Below are 20567 nucleotides of genomic sequence, written 5' to 3' on the forward strand. Positions count from 1 at the left end.
CCTCTTTTCTGAAAACTGATGCAAAGAAGTCATTAAAATTGATAGCAATATCTACTTTTCAGTGAATAAATTACACTTCCCATTTCATAGAGGTCCTATTATCTCCCTCACTGACCTCTTCTTACCTATGTACTTGAAAGAATTCTGATTTATCTCAAACTCTCCTGCAATCTTCCTTTCATTTTCTACCCTTAATTTTCTTATCATTTTTTTACACTTTTTACTTCATTCTGTAATCTTGCCAGTGCTCCTCTCTGCCTCATGTTTTATACTGTACATTTCCTTCTTCCTCAGCTTTGATTAGTTTGGGGACTTCTCTGCTCATTCCCATTGACTATTTTTTACTCCTACTACAGCATATTCTAGATGACATGTATAACCCTCGAATTGGCATTAATTTACCTTTCAGCACATTTCATTTACCCTTTCTCAAAGTCTTTCAACTCTTCCCCATTTCCTTTCCATTTTGGTGTTCTTCCCTCCCTCTTTCATTCTCTGTCTCTTTTTATTTTCCCTCCTTCCCTCCTTCCCTCCTGCTTCCCCCCCATTTAAGTATATGGAAAACTTAACTCAAAGTCCAAATTTATCACTCTCATATTTTTATCTGTCATATTTTTATCTATATGAATATCTTCTATTCCTTAAAGTACTTTTGGATTTACGGTGAAACCACATTTTCTTGGTTCTTTGGAAAATGATGGGGGAAAAGGTACTGCTAGGAGAAGGGAAGTAAATGTAAGAAGTTTAGGCTTAGTGAAATCTTTGTTGTAACTTTCTTCATTGAACTTCATACACAAGTAGTTGCTCAAGGGATGGCTCCTTTAAACAAACAAAATCAAACTGGGAGGAGAAGACCCTCAGGGTTCATGGGTAAAAGAGAAATAATTACTAATTAGTATTTAAATCCACTCTGTGCTAGGTGGGTAGGGACTTGTCCAGTCTATGAGCTCCAGAGTGAATTTGGTTTGAGACTTGATCTTCAAGCAAGAAATACAGCCAGCCAGTAAACCCAGAGGAAAAAAGGCAGCTTTTGGCCATGGAGTGTACCTTCTCCTGGGTGAAACACTGGAGGAAGAGAAGGAGGAGGAGGAGGGGAGCTGCTACTCACTCACAGGTTGTATTTGTTCTTCCTTCTCCAAGAAGACCGTGACATCAAGATGATCACATGACTTGCAGTTGACTTTGATTTGAGTGAGGGAGGGCTTTGAGTGAGAAACACCCATTCAATGAATAGGCTTCTTTAAGTAAGAACGCTGTAGGACCTTAGCCTGAAAAGACCAGGGTCTCACACTGCATCATCCTGATGAATATCAGGCCACTGGACCCAGATCGCTCAGGAGAAGAAAGTGAAGTTGGTGACCTTGCACAGCCCTCCCTCACTCAAATCAGTCAAATGCAAGTCATGTCATCATTATGTGATAAAGAGCGTGATTAAACAGACACAACACTTTTAATTTTATATAAGATGAGGAAAAGGAGGAAACAAAGCAAACAAAATAGAGACAGCAATGAGAAAAATCTCAGGAAATTAGAATTGGGCAGGGTATCAGAAGGGCTGGGGATTAGAGAGGATATAACAAGGATCAGTTTGGAAAAAGCAAAACCAACTAAAAAGATCTATGTATGTAATATACATGCACACACATGTATAGTTTACAAGCAATGCATACACACATATATTTCATGGAAGAAATACAAGCTTAAAAATTGTAACCCTAAATGTATATGGATTAAATTGTTGCATCTAAGTATATGATCTTGGTCTTCTCACATAATTATAAATTATTTTATAAAGTGGTTGGAGCAATCTTACGCCCATCAATAGGTCTTAGTTTATCTAGATAGCCCAAAATAATCCCTTTCCATCTCTTATCATTTATGTCAATGTTATAGATGTGAAATAAACAAACCAGGAAGACCAGAATTCAAGTCCTTTTTCTGATAAATGCTAACTGTGTGATTCAGGGCAAATATTTTAATTGCTCAGTGCCCTAGTCTATTCTCTAAAAGTATGATTTTCATAGAACACACTGGAACACAGGGATAGGGGAAGTTTCGTTTTCTTGGAGTTCTCAATACAAATGAAATTGCTTTCAGTCTCTATCCTTATGTCCATGGACTATCATGGCATGAACCTTGGGGAATCCTTACCTTATGGAATATTGAAGAAAAAAAGAGGAATAAATGTGAAAATGGCAAAGTATAATTTAAATAAGTAGCAGGGAAATAGGAACATATTGCCTCTGAAACCAGGGGAAGAGAGAAGGATAGTGCGATCAGCACCATTAAAGTCTATTGAGAGATCATAGAGAGTATAGATTGGGGAAAAAAGTGTCTGATTTGGGAGAGAGAGAGAGAGAGAGAGAGAGAGAGAGAGAGAGAGAGAGAGAGAGAGAGAGAGGTTTCAGCAGATTTTGAAACATAAAAGGCCATGGTCAATAATCACTAAATATTTATTAAGCACTTATTAAGTGCCAGGCACTGTACTAAGTTCTGGGTATATAAATGCAGAAGAAGGATCCCTGACCTCACGTAATTTAGAATCTGTTGAAGGAAGACAATGAATGAAAGAAAGCTGAAAAGCATGTTTTTTCGTGGGGTGGAGAGAAGGTACCCAGTGTTGGGGAGTGATAGAGAAATTAAAAAAAATTCAAAATGAGTGTTGCCAGAGATTTCAGACAGGTCCAAAATGAATGTAGCAGGTGGGAAATTGGATGTCCAAAAAGTAATATTGCAAACCAGTATGACAGAAATGAATGGTGATGAAATAAAAGTCTCAGGCTTACAAAACTTAATGAAAAGGCAGTGTATCTACAATGTGTTGGAACACCTTAGTTGAAATGATTTTGTAATTGTGACTGGGTCACAGTGCCTACAAACTTTCCAAGAAGATAAATTGCAGAGCAATTCCTAATCTGCCTTGACAGAGAAGGGTTTCCTCACTAGGAGGAAATTATATGTGTGGATCAAAATAAAATATAATCATATCCATTAAGGGGATGAGAGATAGAATGGTAGATAGATGAGGTAAGAGGTTCAAAGGAAGCCTCTGAACTGCAGAGAACTGAGGGGATATTTAGACAGTAGAAAGGAATCAAGGGAATGGGAGAAAATGAATCTGAGTGAGAAGGAAGCAATGCTTGTATCATAGCTCCAGTAGGATTCTGAAAGAGTCCAAAGACAATGGGATCAAGAATGTGGGTAAAGGACAAAGAAATGGTACAAGGGTAGTTACAAAGTAGGATTATTTTATACACTGACATAGCAAGAATGTGGAACTTTTAAGGTGAGAACTAAGGAAGTTTTGTTAGATGACCTCAGTCTTACTGATATCACGAGCAAATCCACCTGCTCTAAGAGTTTGTGAATAGACAAAGGGGATGTGATGGACAGGCAGGGGTGGGGGATATATCAGATGAGAACTAAAGCTTTGGAAAAGTAACTGTGTGTAATAAGACAGAGATTCCAAGAGTGCAAGAATTACTGAGAAATGGTATGCACTGAGAAGAGTTTACAGGCCAAAAATATTTAGCATTTTCTGGCCATAGAAATAGTGGCAATGAGTCCTCAAAAAAGTAAGAGATTGGCAACAGCATATTCAGGTCTCATCTCTACAATCTAGAGAGGCAGACAAAATCTCTGACTAACTTTTTATGTATACTTCAACCTTTTCATAGTAACAGTCCACTTTATTCAGTTTTTTTAAAATTTTTTTTATTTCAAATCAAAACAAAAGAAAATTCCAAAGTTTGAGATTGATATTTATTTGTAAAAGTGCTATGCTATGCCAATAAAGTACGTTGCAGGGGGTTAATTCACACTATGTCTCAGCCATGGCATAAAGGGACATCATATAGAGGAAGAAGAAACTGTATTATTTTGACTCATTTCTAATTTAACTCTTAGGTTCCTCCTTTTTTTTATTGTTTGACCAATTGGAGGCAAAGATACAACAATTACTTAACATCACTGGTATGATTTTTTTCCCACCTGAGAGAAATGGTAAGTATTCAAAAGCAAGACATAATCTTTCAGCACAGCATGAGCAGATGAACCCATACTGAAGAGGACGATCCCAAGAAAATGACATCTGAAGCTCTACCTTTGGAAATTGGACCCAAGAACTATGGAGCCAGAAACAAAGCTATATGAAGCGGGGGAAACTAAATGAAACCCTGTAGTGCTACTCAGCACAAATTGGAAAGAGGGGATGAATAAGACGGAATGAAAAGCTATTCATCGAAGCTCAGCACCTCAAGGGACAAATGATTCTTATGCTTGAAGTAGATTTAACTCTCCCCAAACAGCAATCTCACTCTTACACAGGAAATGAAAATAAAAGCAACCAACCAACCAGGCAGGAGCAAGTCACCACCTTCTGAGTCAGGCCATTTAAGAACTGGCAAAATGTGGAATTCTGTAGGTTGCATGAAATTATAAAAACATGTGAATGAATAGGCTGCTGATCTATATGTCTATTACTTTTGGAAATATCTTTTTTGAACTTTATTGTTTTTATCATGTATGTTTTCCTGACTCTCATTGGTAAGTCATAGCTTAATTGTTGCAGGATAAGCTTTCAGCAGTGGATTTTGTACTTAACATTATTTTATGATATATACATTGAAAGGTTTCACTAAACTTCATCTATCTAAAGAACTATAATACAAGTCATCATTTAGGTTGTGACCTGACAATCTGTAACCACAGTTGTTAGAATTTGAAACTCCCTTGGATTTTGAATTTTAGCAATATTTTTTTTTGTGGTCCTTTGTCCATGCTTCATAGATGTACTTTAATTATATGCATTACTTCCCTAAGGGTTACATTCTTCTGGAAACATTTACCAAATTCCAGAACAATATGTATTACTGCAGTAATATTGCACAGTACATATTATGTTTTGAAACTAAATTCCTATCAGGTGTGGTTTTCTACACCTGAGGTCCCAGCTCCTGGGGAGACTGAAGCAGATGGATTGTTTGTGTTGGGGGGCTATGAGCTTCAGTCAGGCTGAAACTGGGGGAGAAGGGCACCAGGGAGAGCAAACTAATTGGAAATTGAGCAGATTGAAGCTGCCATACTGCCTGGGAGTAGGATGAGGTTTCTGGATAGTTTCCAGACTGGGTAAGATAAGAAAACTCAGTATCAATAAAGTAAAATAATTTAAAATAAAACAGGAAGGAAGGAAGAAGGGAAGAGTAAAAAGAAGGAAATAAAGAAGGAAGAGAAATAAGAGAAAAAAATAACTTGGGCAGGCATTATAGCACCCTTTCTATCCCCATCAATTTTCCCATGAACTATTCTCCAATTGTCACATATGTGAAGTCCATATAATTTTGTGTTTAGACTTCAAAAAAAGTTCAATATTCAATGTTCAAATAAGTTCAAGTAAGGGTTTTCAGAATTCATGCTTTCAGTGGCATTATTTCTTGATCTCATTGGTAACAAAGGATGAACACAACATCTATGAGTAGACGCAGCTGCCTGAATGGGGACACAGGTAGCTGGGTAACTCAGCTCCTCCCCTCCTGTCTGCCTCCCCCTCCCCTTCCTTCTCCTCTCCAAAGGAAGGTAATTTTGAATGGCCAGAAGATGCCCAGGTATTTTACTGGTTATATTCCTCCCCTCCTCTCTCCTCCCCTTCCTTCCTTTTCTTTCCCTTCCCTTCCCTTCCCTTCTGTTCCCTTCCCTTCCCTTCCCTTCCCTTCCCTTCCCTTCCCTTCCCTTCCCTTCCCTTCCCTTCCCTTCCCTTCCCGTTCCCTTCTTTTCCTTTCTCAAAAGCCTTAAACCTACTGCACTCTGAAGCTCACACATTGGAGGACACTAGGTCCCTGACTAAGGGGTCTCTCTTGGACCCTTCTGGCTTCAGAATGATTATCAATAATAACTGTTGCTATTTCTCACCCAGTCAGATGTCATTTTTTTTTTCTGTGCCTCATTAAAAGGGCTATCCGCTGGCTACTTCTTAAAGAGACCTATTCACTGGATGGATGTTTCCTCACCCTAAATGAGTTCCTGAAAAGATCTTGGCCTAAAGGGGCCAAGACTTCCCAGTGCATCCTGGGTCATCTCCACTCACCCCGAGGAATATCAGGTCACTGGATTCAGATGGCTCTGGAGGAGAAGTGAGGCTGGTGACCTGCACAGCCCTCCCTCACTCAAAACAAAGTCAAGTGCAAGTCATGTCATCATTTCCCTGATGGCACGGTCTTCTTTGGCAATGAAGGATGAACACAACAACAACATCTGGATTTAACTTATGTTAATTTTGTACAACAGATACATAGTCCATTGCTAACTATGTCTATACTTAAAGCTTTTCCAGCTTTGTAGCACTTGTGAGAGTTTGTATGTCATAGCTATCTATTTTCATATCCCATGTCATCTATGAATGAATAAATGAATGCATAAGCAAACATTAAATATCTACCATGTACCATACACTGAGCTAAGTGCTAGCCATAAAACTAGAAAAGTAAGATAGTCCTTGTCCTCCAGGTACTTATTTTATGATAGGCAGACATAATGCCAATAAGAGAATGAGAATCAAGGAATATTGTTTTGATCTGGATTGCCTCAGGCATTGTGAAAGCAGTCATGGGGTAATAGAATGTCATACTCTTCCTGATGGCAATGATATTGATTTTATTACTGTTCCAAAGCAAGAGGAAGATATGTCACTTAGTGGTCAGGGAAAAGATGTAAATACTTGTAATAGCAGAGAAGACAGCAAGAGACCTATACTGGGTAGACCTTAGTATCCTGGAGGATCCCTAGATTAGATGTATGAAACATGGTCTGGGACTAGTCAGATAGAGGTAATTTTTCACTCACTTATCCATCAATAATTATAACTCAGACACAGAATGGAGTGTAAGGCTAGGTTGGATATACTCCCATAGGGTACATATGGGTGTATAGGGTAGAGGGGCACTTATCTCTGAAGTCTAAGGTCTATTGACTGTTTCTATTGGAGGCAAGGGGGGAACAGGAGAAAATATGGCAAAATGCCTGTGGTATGCAAATCTTGGTTCCCTGATGGATGTCTACATGAGAAAAAACACACTACATTATAGGTTAATCGAGAGTGGGCAATGTGTATTATTTTTTTATCCCTCAAGAATAATTTGAACATTTTTATTTCAGTATTTTGAGGTTCTGTGATTTCAATGATTGATTTCATTAGCTTGGTTACATTTTATACAGATGCAGATTAAAACCCTTACATGCCTTAGCAGACAGTTGTTGTGAAGTGTTGTGACTGAAATATTTGACCTAGTGATAAACCTCTGGTAATGGGCCTCTTTGACCTTAAGCTAGTCTTCAAAAGACAGATATATTATCAACTGCTGGACATACTTGAAGCCTTCTTATCATGGCGTAGTGGAGGGAGAGAACCTGACAATAAATTCTAGCTCTGCTATTTACTGCCTGTGTGACCTTAGGAAATTCACTTAATTTCTTTGGATTTCACCTTCCTCATCTGTAAAATAAGATGGTTGAACTAGACGATCTTCAAGGGTTTTTCTAGCACTAAATCTCAGATCCTATGCTGACTTGTCAATCAGGAAACAAATTAATGGATCAAACATTTCTTAAACACCTACTATGTAAGGCACTATGCTTACAGCAGCTATAAAAGGAAAAAAATGCAACTACTCATGTCTCCAAGAAGATTATATTCTACTAGGGGTAGAGATATGTAAACATATAAGTAAATGCATTTTTTAAAAGTCTGGAGCTATGATTTTATTGGACCTATCAATAATGCTGACTATTAACCCTCTGCAATTTACATAGCCACAGAGAGTGACTTGGGGCCCTAAAAGGTTAAGTTACTTGTCCAAGATTACATAGTAAATTTCCATCAGAGTTTGGACTTGAACCCAAACCTTTCTGGCTCTGAGGTTCTCTATCCACTGCACACACATACACACACAGAGGATGTATACAAAGTAAACACAAAATATTTGGGACTGTGGGGCATTAGCAGCTGAAGGATTTACAAAGGGTTTCATTTTAAGGGAACACTTCAATGGAACTTTGTAGGAAGTTAAAATATTCTACTGAACATGGGCTTTAAGAACCAAGCCATTATAAAATATTAGATTAAGATTTAAGTGACCAGTTTATCATTTTTTTCTAGATGATACATTTCCCTTTATAATTCTTGGTATAAATTCTTCAGTACATTTGAAAATAGATTTTTATTTATATTAACTCTGACAAGTAATTTATGGGTAAATTACCATATATAAATGGGACAACAATTTTTTTTAGCATCACAAAAAAGCATTTTTCCACAAGGGAATGAGATCTTCATCTCAATGTATTAGCAGTCACCCTCTCTTTGTAGTTAAATGTTGTAAATCAATAGTCAGTTCCTCCATGATTTCTTTTATTAGAAACTTGGACAACCATTTTATCTCGTCAGTGATGCTTTCCCAAGTTCTGCAGCCGTGCTTGAAACCTTACTGAGAAATGGTATTGAGTACCTGTCAGTATCAAACAAAAAGATTGTCTTCTCAAACATTCATTATAGATCTCACTTCCAGGGCAGATCTAAGCAATAATTACAGAAGGCTGAAATTGTGGTATAAGAATTTTAAAAATCTACCTTTTTATGTTCTTTTCTGGATGGCTCAGTGTGCTTGCTTCTTATGTTCTTTATAAAATGACTTTTTAAACTAAGACTAATTGAATTTGAATATATTAAAATATTCTATGGAAGGAATTTCCACATGAAGTTCCCCAAGCCAATTTGGACCAGAGATTAAATAGATTGATGAGTTTTTATATTTGCAATTCCATAGTCTGGAAGTTATAAAAAGCCCATCTTTCCTTCTAGGTATTATTAGGTAGCTGGTAGCCCTGAAAAACAGAAGCAACTTAGATAAATAAATGACAATTATGTCAAAGAGAGGATGAAAAGGAACAGTGTCTGAATGTAGGTATAAACAGGGACAGGGAAGTGGTATCCAGTTTCTTCCTTCTCATCTTATTGTATAGAGCAGAGAGGGTCATGAGTTGATTGCAAAAAAGCTGCTAACAGGAGAAGGCACACTTCTCTGCTTCCCAAATAGCTAGGTCCCACCTAGGTAGTTTACAGGACAATGGGATCTGAAAGATAGAGTGAGTACTAAAAGGGTCATAGAGCTCAGCCAAATACTCACGGACAAATACTCAGACTTCCAGGCAGGCAGAGATGTGGTTCTGCAGTAAGGTAAAATGGAAAGGGTATTGGATTCAGAGGAACTTATTTGAAACACTGCATCTGCTACTTACTATCTGTGTGACCGAAAATAAATCATTTAGGTTAGGTTCTGTGGACTTCAGTTTCCATATCTGTAAAAAAAAAATGAGTGGACTAGATGGGCTTCTATCTTTACATTATGATACTATAAAGTTCCTCTTGGCTCCTATAACTCATCCCAATATGCAAGCAATATGGTTACCAAAGAAGAATTCCAGGATAAGATACTCATAGGTGTCAGCAAGCTACCCATCTTTGTATCTGTTTATACAGGTGAGGTCCTGCTCTGACTGCTCAGGGCAGAGTAATATATCAAGACTCTTTGTTATCATCATGGCATACATGGAATCATTGGGTTGTCAGTCAACATTTTTATTAGTGACTAAGGTGAAGGTATGGAGAGTAACCAAATATTGCTGCTCCAAAAGCAACTAATACAAAACTTGGAAGGATAGCTAATTAGCAGGCACCTTCTCTGTACCAGCTAGTATTTTAGGTACTGAGAGTAAAACACAAAGAATGAAACAATCACCATTTTCTAGGATCTTACAATCTAGTAATGGGAGATAGTAAAAACATATGTAAGTATATTCAAGTTAAGTATGAAGATAAATGCAAATAAATACATGGTTGATAAATACAATGCAATTAAACATTAGGTAGTTGAGTGGGAGCATGTTTGCAGTAAAGAGATTCAGTAAGGGCTTCACTTAGAAGATGTTGTGAGGTAGTGCAGTAGATGCTAAGTGGTGCAGAGCCTGGAATCAAGAAGACATGAATTAAAATCCAACTTCAGACACTTACTCCATGACTTTGGCCAAGTCACTTAAACTCTGTTTGCCTCAGTATACTCATCTGTAAAATGAGACTAATAATAGCACCTACATCCCAACATCATTGTGAGGATCAAGTGAGATAATAATTGAAAAGTGCTTGAAACAGGGACTGGAACATAGTAAGTACTATGTAGTTAAATAGTTAACTATCATCATCATCATTAATATTAGCTAATCTGGAAGGGAGTGAATGACTCAATGAGGGAGAGGTGAGCATGGAGTTAATTTCAAACATGGGGGACAGCCACTGTAAAGGCCTGAAGCTGAAAGATGAATTGTTGTATGTGAGTTACAGAAGCAAGGGTAATTAGGCAGGATCAAAGAGTGTAGGAGGGATGAGTAATGTCTCATGATCCAGGAAAGATAATGTGGGGCAAGGTTGTAAAAGGTTTTGGAAGCTAATAGAGGAGTTTATATTTCATCCTAGAGGTAATAGGGTGTCATGGGTTGAAACTGTCAGATCAATGCCTAAAGAAAACCACTTTGGCAGAACCATGATGTCTGGAGTGGAGTAGAGTGGAGTGGAAGAGACTTAAGGCATAGAGAATAGTTAGAATGTCATTGAAGTCACCACCTTAGAAGTGATGAGTTTGTCCTAAGAAGATGGCTATATTAGTAGAAAGAAAGGATGAGATTTGAGAGATGCTCTTAAGGTACACATGGTAAGATTTGTAATTGCTTGGTTATATAGTATGAGTTAATTGTCATATGATAGTCAGAAGTCAAGAGGTCAACAGGACCACATCTAATTTTATACGAATTAATGGAGATAATTGTCATATCTATCACATTTTAGGAAGAATGATTGATAAGCTGGAGAATGGCCAGAAGTGGGTGGTCAGAGAGCTGGAGACCATGTTTTATAAATTATGGTTGATCGAATTGTGACTGTTTAACCTGGAGAAGAGAAGTCTTATTGAAGATAGCTGTGTTCAAGCTATAATATAGAATACGAATTAGACTTGAGTAATTTTTCCCAGAGGGAAATTCTAGGCACAATCTGAAAAAAGTTCAAGTCACTTTTCTGTTATTAACTATTTATGTGACCTTGGGCAAGATAGTTAATTTTTTTAGGACATCAGCTTCCTGATATATAAAAAGAAGGGTGGGAAATAGATGACTTCCAGTGACCCTTCAGTTAATACTATTTCAGAATAGGCCTCACTCAGTTCAGTGTACTGATTCAGGATCAGGATGAAGTACAATGAAATACTGAGTCAAAAAATAAAGTAAGAAGACCTTTGTCTACTAAAAGATTTAAAAGGATACAACTCCTACTTGCTAATTCATAAAAATGCCATTCCCCTGCATGTCTGCATTTCCAAAGAATGACAATTATGGATCAGAAAATATCCCCACAGGCCAATGGAGATATATGCAAACCTTCTGAATTTTGGCTCCACATAAGCTGAAGATTTCATACCCAAGGCCTATGGTACAAATCAAGTCCTGCCTCCTTGCCTCCTTAGAGGCACACCATGTGAACCTGCATAAAATAAATACTCTTCTTAGGCAAAAGCTCTAACTTTATGACCTTATGATTCAAAGTTACATAGCAAGAAGGGTAGGTTTTATATTCAGGCAAATTTCCTAACAACTAGAGGTATACAAAAGTAGAATAGTATGCTTCAACAGGTAGTGGGTTCCTTGCAGAAAAGTATTTAAAAATGAGTGTCTATTGGCAATTTGTTGAAGATTTTTGTGGACTGGATTCCCATTCAGGTTTGAATAAAGCCCTCTGAGATTACCTGAAACCTCAGTTTTGGTGACTTCTTGGGACTCATATTTAGTTCATTAAGGCCTTTGACATTCTTTTTTAAAAGAGTGCAACATACTTTTGTATTAGAACTGTTAAACAATGGTCCTTTCATTTTTGTGATCTTCTTGCCTCTAAAAGAGTTAAACAAACAACCAAAATAATAATAAAAAAAACAACTTATCATTCATCATTAAGTCTTCCTGTTCCTGATATCCTTACCTGAAGAGCTACTCTTTGATATTCATAATTCATTACCATCAATTAAATTTCTACCTTTCTATCATTTGCATGTTCTTCATATTCAAATACTCATATTTCGTTAGGACCTCACCAATTTGGGAATTTCTGCCAGTAATACAAATTACAAGGCAAATAAGCCTACCCCTCCCCCTGGCAACACTTACTCATTTCCCCCTAAAAGTCTGCCCCAGCAGGTCCACCCAGCCTATTAGAAGCTCTGTGTTCATTCTTCCAACATTTCAAGGGAACCAGTGTAGCATGTGCCTTTCTATTGCCTGCTGTGTGATATTCATATTTATTACGGATCTTTTAAAAATATGAGTTGATTGGCCTCTTTAAGCAACTACTCTCTTGTCCTTCCTAATTAGAACAATCAGAATTTTATTCTTAGGAGCATTTCATTCTTCTCTCCATGTACAATAAACTCTCAATTATCTCAAAATTGGAAGCTCTGACTGCTTCCCTCACACTTATCTCTTGATTTCCATTAAACTGTTTCATAACTTATCTTTATCATATAAGCAAGAGAAGGGCTAAAAAAACAAACTATGAATCACTTCAGTTTTATATTTTATGTCTTTCAAAGTATTTTTTTTTAATCTACCCTTCTAACATTATAGGTAAAGTAGCCATGACACATCAAAAAGAAAAGGGAGGTGTAATTGGATAAGAAACCTTCTAATAAGATAGAACAACCCAGAAACTTCCAATAGTACCCACAGAAATACATGCTTAAAATGAGAGTTCTTCAATTGGTAAACATCACAGTTTCAGAAATTTCCACCTAGAAAGTAAGCTTAGCTTTGTTTGGTGAGAACTATCCTTTCCAACAGAAAAGTATTGAGAAAATCAACACTGAACATTTGTGTACCCGGGAAGCACAGGGTAGAGGATCGTATAGAGGATTGTATTAGATGCTGGTGGAAACAAGAGTTTAGATCTTACAAATGCCATGCTTTTAGGTAGCTTAAAATTGAATAGAAGGATATAACATGTCAAACATATAGTACAAAACAATAAATTATATGTATATAAGCATAAACAAAGTGGTGATGTCACAAAGAGGAGATGTGTATTTCTGACTTCATAGACGATGTGGCTTTTGGATTTCATTTTATAGGTGAGGTAGGAATTCAGTCAGAGGAAGAAGGGCATTCAGGAATTAAAACAACATGAGGCAAAACAGTATGAAACATGTATGTCAGAGGGCGAGGAATGCGGACTAGTTACAACAGGAAACATTAAGGGGAAAAGGGTGAAATAAGCCAGAAAATGAAGTGATGCTAGACTGTTGAAGACTAGGTTATGGAGACAGAACCTTTTTCAGGGGGCTATACCATAGAGAGATGTCAAAAGATTTTGAGCAGAGGAGCAAAATGAACAGGTCCGTGAATTGGAAAGGAAGGAGAAGAGGAGTGGAAAACCAGCTGGGAGACAATTGAAATAATGCTAGTTGTTGACAATATGAATCTGTAGTAGGATGATGACATTGGTAGCAGGATATGTAAAAAAAAATTACATATGTAAAAATAAAAATATGTAAAAGCAGAATATGTAAATATAGAGAAGCTGTTGTTCATCCCTTGTTTGCAAAGAGGTGGCATCATGGGGTGACGTCTTGACTTGCATGGGAGTTGGATTTAAGAGGCAGAGTTGTGCCAAGTCATTAGCCTCACTCTCTCTTCCAAAATCATCTAGATTCAGTGACAAGACAAAAGTCAAGAAAGCTGGGCTGGAATACAATGGATGACTTTGGAATCTTCAATATCTGTCCAAGCTCTAAGTGCTTCATAGGACCTACTTTAACTGCCTTCATGGCCAATGGAATCAATTATTCTCATCTGCCCAAGACATCCCTCTTGCTCACTGATGGGTTTGAGGTCTGGTGGTTACTGTCATTTTAATATAGTGGAATGAGTCATGTATTTAGTATCAGAATATGTTGATTTAAATCGTGTCTCTTCTACTTTCTACTTTTGTATAGTGTGATTCTCAGGGTCTTGGTTTCCTCATTTGTAAGATGAATAGATTTTATTATAAGTAGGCTTATCTAAGGTTGCAGGAAACTTCAGATTTCTGAAGTTCCCATGCAATACCATTAGGATATGAAAACTGAGGAAGGAGCTTAAATAAAGAATTAACTGCATTAAAATTGTTCCTTGATAGGGATGTTTCTCATGCCTGATTCATGCCTGATTCACTTGACTCACGGATAACTGTGAAGCCATTTAGTATATCTACATCCACATCAACACTGACATCCATAGTCATATCTACATATACAACTATAGCATCTATCTATCCATCGATCTGGAACTAGGACCGGTAATATGGGAAGGAACTTATTTCTAGGACTTTTTGACCATGGGTGTCAATGGCTGTAGTTGGTAGGCCCCTTCAAAGCTTGTTACCCTGAATAATGACTGAAGGGAAGAAAGTAGCACAGTCAAACATATTGCAAATGGACATTTTCTAGAAAAGGGCAGACTAAGACAGAAGTAAAAGGCAGCCAATTCCCCTTACTGACACCTCCTTCCACCTTGCCAGCATTGTGCCAGGTTCTCACCTATTCCAAAGAAAGGAGTTTATCATGTATAAGATATATGGAATCTTTCCAGATAGACTTCATTTTCAATAGGAGAATTTTTTCAGTCAGAAAACAGTAAGCCAGGATTGGGTAAGGGGTGGAGAAGTAATAGATATAGGAAATGTAACATGTACTCAAGAGTAGAATAGTTAATAAACATTTTTTCCACTAAACCTGAATATTCTACTTGGCAATTTTTAAGGGTGGATACCCCCACTTTTTCTTTTACAGACCTAGAGCTCACAACCCTTAACATGTTCTGGGATGGAAATGGCAAGGTTAATGTCTTTGGTTCCCTTCCCCATCACGCTCAGTCCCAATTCTACTGTTTGATGCATTTGGTATTCAAGTGCACTTCACAACTCTAAGTGGATATCAAGTTTAGGAGAAAATGTAAAAAAAAAATCATGATTTTTTTTATTGGTTTATAGTCCAAAAATGATTGTAATAGGAAAAAATATATAGTCAGCAGTCTGGCACCATTCTGTAGAGCCTGATGCTTTGCATTCTTATAAATTAGGAAAATGAGAGGTCGTATTCTTCAAATTACCATTCAGAGAACAATTTTGAGAAAATTATAATACATTTGTTTCAATTATAGCTTGGGACATTAAAAAAGAAAACAACCTTTGGACTGTTAGAGCAAGTCCTGTAAAAGGAATGGGAATCTTTGTTGTACATGACAATACAGACAGAATTAAGAATCATCAGAATTGCAGGCATCATCTACTTTTAATGAATTCTTCATCTGTTCTTATTGCTTAAAGCTGCAAGTACATGTGCATTTTAATTTCATTGTGAATGGGCTCATTTGCACAGCTCTGACAGCAGAGAGAGAAAGTCTGGGCTGTCAGGGACAGAAACCACAATAACTGCTGCTGAGTGTGCAGCAGCCCGTTTTGCATGAGGAGGCCAGAATTTTCCTGGACAGTCAGATTCCAAGTAGAGGGGGCTTACAATAATTGGTATCCTGCCCAACTCAAGAGATGGTTGTAGACACAGCTGTTGTTGTTTAAGGTAGCAGACACATCAATGGTAAGGCAGTGGATATTGATTTGCTCGGTGACATCCTTCTAGCGATGTCATCTGAGTGAAAGAAGCCCCAAATTAACCAATAATAAAGTGTTAGAAGTTGTAGTAGCTGCCTCATGGGACTTGTTTCAGGGGAGGAGAGGTGTTCCTCCCCCACCATAGCCATCAATCCTCTTGAAGGACTCCTTGTGGCACTAAATTGACCAAAAAGACATTGTCAGGACCACAAGAAGGCAGAATGTCATCTATTTACTTTTCTTTACTCCTGGATACAATCTTACCCTGATAGTAAATATTATCAGTGTAGAAATAAAGCATGCAGAAGGGTAATTATCAGCCCTACTGACACATTTTATTAACCCACTCAGCATTATATTTTTATCTATTTGAAAGCAAGCTTCAAAGTGTAGTGATATCTCTATTAGAAGCAAATGGGAGATATTACTAGTTTTAATTTAATTTTTACTTACTTCTCTGATTCTGTATTCCATTTTTACAAAGGCCATGGGCTATATAGTATATCAGGTGAGAATTTATAATAGTAGTAACAGAATAAAAACATTGAAATGGGAGCATCCAGGCCAGTGATCATAACACAAATCCATGGTTTTTCTTGTCATCACCATCATCATTTATATTAATGAAATGTAAAGAATAACATATTTAAAGGATGATTTATGGTTTACAAAGAACTTTGCATACAGCAAATCTGTGAGGTGGGTATTATCACCAGCCAGGGTTAGCCTAGCTTCATAGATGGAGAAAAGAAAGCTAAGAAAGTCTGTTGCTCACTCATTATAACAAGACACATTAGTGACAGAGGCAAGATTAGACTGCAGAACCTTCTGCCTCCAAATCCAAATATTTTGCTTACATCACAATGTAATATTTATTCTAAGTTATGAACTGGAGATATTTTTCTTATTATATTGATAAAAAACATCAGTGTGGGTTATCTTCCCCTGCTGCAAAACACAAGTCCTGCCTATCCCTTCTCATCCTGTGCAAGTTTTATGCATGTTTTTTCCAAAATTGTTTTATGTAAAATATATCTGACATGTTGGAGACTACCCTCAGGATATTATTATATTTGTAGTGCCAATATACTCCTTGAGGTGTCCATTTATGGCTCCTCATTTTTGTTCTTTGAACTTTCAACCTCTTCTTTCAGGCATAAATGTCTTCTATGATATCTTTAATAATCAATTAGCTATATTTGTTGGGAATCAACTATTTGTCAAGCACAGGATTAGGTGCTGGAGATATAAGATATAAACAAAACATTACCAATGATAAATGGTTATATTATAGAATTTTTGATAATATAATGTAGCTAGGACATTATAAAACTTAAATGAGATAATGGATATAAAGCATTTTGGAAAAACTAAAAACACCATGTAAATGCCAGGTATTGTTATTATTAGCAATAATAATATTATTATTAGACTCTAATTATCAGGCCTCAGTCTTGTGATGGCTGTATGCCCTGAATCTTCTCCTGCACCTCTGTTGAGCTCAGGCAGTGTTTAGAGGGCAAAATGAGGGTGTGCTGATAAATGTTTAAGGGGGGAAAATTTATGCACGTACACTTTTAAGCTTAATTTTCATTATTAACCATTTCTGAAATCTACACAATCAACAGAACAATAATGCTTTGATTGTAACACTTAGAGATTTCTTATTTATAATTGCTCACACTGAAAATTTAACAGGAGCTCACACAAGGACATTAGAGCTGGCCTCAGTACTCTCTTGGATGGAGCCTGTCTAAGTGTATAATCTGACTTTCTGTTGCCTCCTACCAGGATTGTTGTGCCTCAAAGCTTTCTCTTGGCTCCTCTTTTCTCTCCAAACCGTCTTGTTATTTGGTGATCTCATTATTTCTCCTGGATTGAAGGATACTTTTTTTTTTTTTTTAATGTAGATGATAGTCTTTCACTCTCCTGAGGCTGAGTATCATCACATGGCACTGCTTATTGGGTGTTTTAAGTTGGACATCCCAGAAACATCTCAAACTCCTTATGCTCAAAGTAGAGCTCTTTACATATCCCCTCCCTAATTCTCCCCTCTAATGAACTTTGCTTTTTCTCCCTTGAAATCCTCTACTCTTCCTTTCTCATAGCTTTATGAGTTCTACATGACTCTTCCCTATATATTCTATCACTTGACAAATCTTTCCATTTCTATCTCTAAAACTTTTCTCACATCAAATTAATTCATCCTTACAAATTTTGGCCCTCATAACTTCTAGTCCAGTCTTTCCAAATACCCTCCAAATTGTTCTTCCTACCTCAAATCACATCCCACTCCCCATTTGTCCATTTCACTGCCCTTTCAATAAACTTCAACGACTGTTTATTGCCTGCAAGATAAAATACATACTCCTGTTCAAATTTCAAAGTGCTTTGCAGCCTGGCCCCAATGTATCTGTCCATCCTCTTTGCAAATTATTTCCCTTTTCTTACTATGTGATCCAGCCAAAGTCTGACTTTTTCTATTTCTCATGCAAACTACTCTTTTCTCTGTTTCTGGGACTTTGAACTAACTATTCACCATACGTGGGAGGCACTCTTTCCTCCCTTCCACTTCTTAAAATCCTTCATTTTCATCAAGACTCAGCTCAAGCTAAATTTTTGTCTTTTCCATCAATGACATAAAAATCAGATAGAAACAGGGACCTATAAACTGTACACAAGACCACAAATTAATATTGTTAATAATTTATTGTATTTAATTTTTTAGATTATTCCTGAATTATATTTTAATCTGGTTGGTCAATGCTGGAAAGTGTCAAGAGTCACACATAACCCAAAGGTGGTACATTTGACATCACTGTCCCCACTTTCCCAACTCTGGTTTGTGAGGGAAGGTCCTGACTTCCTATTCTTTGCATTTAATGTCTTTTAAAAAAATAGATGTGTGTGCATGTATATGTGTAAATACACATAAACATGCATGCATATGTATAACCTCCTCCCATAGGAAGTGAGAAAGGATTATTTCTTATCTTTCTTTTCCTTTTATTTTTTTTGATATTTGTATCCCCAGAACTTAGCCTGGCACTTGGTACATAGTAGGTACTTAGCGTTTCTTAACTGATTGACCTTTGGAGAAAATGAATTTTCTTAGATGGTGGTATCATATGGAAAACAATGATATACCTTCACTGTGATAATAATTTCTGGCAAAGATACATGATTTTCTGGCCACAAGTGTTTTGGTAACATTGAAAACACTACATTTTCTGAAATGTAGCCCAGTCCCAACTATCCCTTCTCAATTCTGGGACCCATGAAATGTAGACACAATATGTATTATTTTTAAAACCTTTTCCTTCATTCCATTCTCTTCCCGCCAAAGATAAGACAAAATTAAGTACAAAAAAGAGAAAGAGATATATATATATATATATATATATATATATATATACATAAGTATATAGATATAGATAGATATGACCTATATCAGAATTTTTTTTTGCCAGACTATGCATACAGGAGTTGAAATTTTATCTTATTAAAATAAATGGCAGTGATTTAAAAAATCTTCTTCCTGTAATTGAAATCTAAATTATTTTAAAAGTATTTAAAAATGATCACTTGATCTTTATTTAAACATTGACACAAGAAAGAAGCAAAACGCTGTTGTTGTTGTTTTCACTTTTTTTCAATGACTGAAACGATCACTAGTTCCATACCGGTTTAAACTCAAGGTCCTCCAGCCAGCTTCTGATTCTGAGTCATAGTTGGGTATAATTTATGGAAAGGGATAGTTGCCCTCCATGTTCCCAAACTCTGAAATTAGACCCTTGTCTCAAACATTCCAATTTTCTAGGTTCAATTTGGATATAAAATAAAAAGAAGACATTAAAAAATTGAAGTTACTTTTGCAAAATATTGACTAGGCACATTATATACATAAATGGCCATTAGGAACACCGGAATGACCTAGGCTAGCCACTTCTTGCTGCTTAATTTCAATCTAATAAATTAATTGAGTCTATTTTCATTCTGGATGACTTTAAAAAAAAATTCCTAAGGCTTCCCCCTAGCCCTTTAGAAAGTATTATAAGGGCAAAGTTATTGTCAAAATAATATTAATATATTTGCTTATTAAATTCTCTTTCCTTTTGACAGGGAATCATTAAACATTTATTAAATGCCCACTATGTGCCAAGCACTGTACAAAGGACAATTGGTAGAATTTTCCTTCATTGAGTATTTGATTGTTATATAGTTGATTACTTCCTATTCATCTTGTACATAGTTTGCTTTCATGTAATTTTTGTTTACTTGTTGTTTCCTTCATGAGACCACGAGCTCCTTGTGAGCAGGGGTTGTCTTGCCTTTTTTTTGCTTCACTAGCTCTTAACATAGTGCTTGCCACATTATGGCTATTTTTTTAAAAAATGGTTATTTACTGACTTGTCATTAAATACTTGTTTGCCCTTGCATTAGTAACTTTAATATTCACCCAGAAAAAGTTAAACAGTGCTTGCTTTGGTAGCACATACACTAAAATTGGAATGATACAGAGACTACTATGACCTCTGTGCAAGGATGACATGCAAATTCATGAAGTATTCCATATTTTTTAGCAAAGTTGTAGGATATAAAATAAATCCACATAAATCATTGGCATTTCTATATATTATTAACAAAACCCAACTGAAAGAGAAGTTCCATTTAAAGTTGCTGTAAACATTACAAAATATTTGGGAGTCTACTTACCAAAACAAGCCCAGAAACTATATGACATAGTTACAAAACACTTTTCACACAGATAACGTCATATCTAAATAATTGGAAAAACTAATTGCTTTTTGGTAGGTCAAGCTAATAAAATTAAAATGAT

General features: G+C 36.5%; 1 long non-coding RNA gene and 1 other non-coding gene across 2 annotated transcripts; one reads left to right on the forward strand and one right to left on the reverse strand.

Moving 5' to 3' along the window:
* Positions 1 to 8224: 8224 nt before the first annotated feature.
* LOC140498438 (uncharacterized) lies at positions 8225 to 9391 on the reverse strand. The gene is made up of 3 exons (XR_011965095.1): positions 9177 to 9391; positions 8621 to 8874; positions 8225 to 8498 (listed from the first exon to the last, which is right to left on the reverse strand). It is a non-coding gene; the product is annotated as an uncharacterized lncRNA (long non-coding RNA).
* Positions 9392 to 20203: 10812 nt separating this feature from the next.
* LOC140502967 (U6 spliceosomal RNA) lies at positions 20204 to 20307 on the forward strand. The gene has a single exon (XR_011966684.1). It is a non-coding gene; the product is annotated as a U6 spliceosomal RNA (small nuclear RNA).
* Positions 20308 to 20567: the final 260 nt, after the last annotated feature.

Source organism: Notamacropus eugenii, chromosome 4 (assembly GCF_028372415.1).
Source record: "Notamacropus eugenii isolate mMacEug1 chromosome 4, mMacEug1.pri_v2, whole genome shotgun sequence".
Taxonomy (NCBI): Eukaryota; Metazoa; Chordata; class Mammalia; order Diprotodontia; family Macropodidae; genus Notamacropus; species Notamacropus eugenii.